Raw genomic sequence first — 3,010 nt, forward strand, 5'->3', positions numbered from 1 at the left:
AACTCCAAATGGATTAAAGACCTACATGTAAGGCCAGACACTATAAAACTCCTAGAGAAAAACATAGGCAGAACACTCTATGACATCCATCAAAGCAAGATCCTTTTTGACCCACCTCCTAGAATCATGGAAATCAAATCAAGAATAAACAAATGGGACCTCATGAAACTTCAAAGCTTTTGCACAGTGAAAGAAACCATAAACAAGACTAAAAGGCAACCCTCAGAATGGGAAAAAATAATTGCCTATGAAACAACGGACAAAGGATTAACCTCCAAAATATACAAGCAGCTCATGAAGCTTAATACCAGAAAAGCAAATAACCCAATCCACAAATGGGCAGAAGACCTAAATAGAGATTTCTCCAAAGAAGACATACAGATGGCCAACACACACATGAAAAGATGCTCAACATCACTAATCATCAGAGAAATGCAAGTCAAAGCCACAATGAGGTATCACCTCACACCAGTCAGAATGGCCATCATCACAAAATCTGGAAACCACAAATGTTGGAGAGGGTGTGGAGAAAAGGGAACTCTCCTGCACTGTTGGTGGGACTGTAAGTTGGTACAGCCACTATGGAAAACAATTTGGAGGTTCCTTAAAAAACTACTAATAGAACTACCATATGATCCAGTAATCCCACTACTGGGCATATACCCAAAGAAAACCAGAATCCCAAAAGAAACTTGTACCATAATGTTTATTGCAGCACTATTTACAATAGCCAGGACATGGAAGCAACCGAAATGCCCATCAACAAATGAATGGATACAGAAGATGTGGCATATATATACAATGGAATATTACTTAGCTATAAAAAGGGATGAGATGGAGCTATATGTAATGAGGTGGATAGAACTACAATCTGTCATACAGAGTGAAGTAAGTCAGAAAGAGAAGGACAAATATTGTATGCTAACTCACATATACGGAATCTAAAAATGGTACTGATGAATTCAGTGACAAGAACAAGGATGTAGATACAGAGAATGGACTGGAGAACTCGAGGTATGGGAGGGGGCGGGGGGTGAAGGGGAAACTGAGACGAAGCAAGAGAGTAGCACAGACATATATATACTACCAACTGTAAAATAGTCAGTGGGAAGTTGTTGTATAACAAAGGGAGTCCAACTCAAGGACGGAAGATGCCTTAGGGGACTGGGGCGGGGAGGGTGGGGGGGACTCAAGGCGGGGGGCGTCAAGGAAGGGAGGGAATACGGGGATATTTGTATAAAAACAGATGATTGAACCTGGTGTACCCCCAAAAAAATAATAAAAAAAAAAAAAGAAAACAGGAGGGGGATTGGCCCCAGATCATGGCTAGCAATTTGCTGAAGCTGTTGCGATTAAGCAAGAGCCTAAAGAAGTCTCTTTCTGTGGTCTTTGGCCATTTTAGAATTTTGTACATGTAATGGTCAATTCATTAGAGAGAAACATGTGAATCCTTGGTGATAAATGTGGGCTCATACTTATTTGTAGTTGATTCATATTGGGATTTCAGAATGGAGATCTCTGATTTAACTTTATTAGAATTATAATACTGTTAAATCCAATTACTACAACAAAGTTACTGTGGATCCAAAAACAGTAGGATAATTCTGAACTGAGCTTCCTTTGAGTATTATCCTTTTGTATGATCAGGGCCGTGACTTGTATATTTTAGACTTCAGATTGGAGACTTATATTTACTAATGGGCTGTGAAACTTTTTGAGTTGTATATTGAATTGTGAAAGTTCATCTACATTATGGACATTGGTTGAGAAAGTTACTTTCATAGTAAATGCACTTTATGTTTTGAATTACAAAAAAATTTTTTTGGCTGCGTGGCTTGTGGGAACTTAGTTCCACAACCAGGGATTGAATCCCGGGCCCACGGCAGAGAAAGCATGGAGTCCTAACCACTGGACCGCCCAAAAACTCCCGTAAATCCACATAGAAAAAGAGAAGTGATGAATGTTGTGAAGAGATAAAACAGGACATTGGGATACAGAGTGATGGAGCAGAGAAGGCCTTTCTGAGACCTGAGGGTGTGAGGTATCCAGCCTGATGGAACTCGAAGGGGAGAACACCCCACGCAAAGGGAACAGTAGGCACAAAGGCCCTGAGGTGGGAATGAGGCTTTTGGGGTCAGATCTGAGACCCCAAGGGAGGCAGCTCCCCAGGGGAAAGTCTGAGTGAGTCCCATGATGGTGGGGCTGGATCCCCCCTGCCTCCATAGCTGAGTCCTGGCATATAGTAGGTGCTCAATAAACGTTGTTCCCTGGGTCAAAAAAACCCAAAACAGGATGGGAAGTCAGTGTGCTGATGCTGGATTTCAAGTAGAGGGAGCTACATAGAGATCGTGAAGAATTCTGCCAAAGAGCTGAATGAGGCTGGAAGGAATTCTCCCCTAGAGGCTCCCGCTAAGGGTCCAGGAGAGCAGACACCTTGACTTTGGCCTTTTGTCTTAGTGACCTGTGAGAAAATGAATGAGTGTTGTTTTTGGCTGCTACTATCATGGGAATTTGTTTCAGTAATAATAGAAATCCAGTCTGCATAGCAACACAAGAATACAATAAACAATAAATTGAGCTAAATTCCCATTTATTCTTTCACAGCTGGTGCCATGTTGATCTTGATGTGTAATAGTTTTCTTCAGTTTTAGGTTTACTCTTTTTAAAAATGTGGTTTTAGAGTATACTTAATATTGGGTTGGCCAAAACTTTGTTCGATTTTAAATGAAAATAAAAGACACATGTTTCATTTTCACCAAGAACTTTATTGAACAACGTATTCACTAACCAATTGAACTTTTTGGCTAACCCAATATTATATCTGAAGTGGCATACAAATGAATCTTTTAAAGTATTCTCTTTGGGTTCAGTGTTTACACAGATGTTGTCACACTGGATTTAGTTTCCAGTCAAATTGCTCTCCTCAGTCACTGGTTTATGATGAAGGTATTTTTAGTCCAAAAAAGTAGACCTATAATATTATCTGACAAATTACGATTCATTCAATGGA

The 3,010-nt window shown here is 40.1% G+C and overlaps 1 non-coding gene across 1 annotated transcript; it reads left to right on the top strand.

Annotated features, from left to right (window-relative positions):
• The first annotated feature begins 1,309 nt into the window (after positions 1-1,309).
• On the top strand, positions 1,310-1,445 carry LOC130839413 (small nucleolar RNA SNORA2/SNORA34 family). Its single transcript, XR_009049818.1, has one exon. It is a non-coding gene; the product is annotated as a small nucleolar RNA SNORA2/SNORA34 family (small nucleolar RNA).
• The last annotated feature ends 1,565 nt before the right edge of the window (positions 1,446-3,010 follow it).

Source organism: Hippopotamus amphibius, chromosome 16 (genome assembly GCF_030028045.1).
Source record: "Hippopotamus amphibius kiboko isolate mHipAmp2 chromosome 16, mHipAmp2.hap2, whole genome shotgun sequence".
Taxonomy (NCBI): Eukaryota; Metazoa; Chordata; class Mammalia; order Artiodactyla; family Hippopotamidae; genus Hippopotamus; species Hippopotamus amphibius.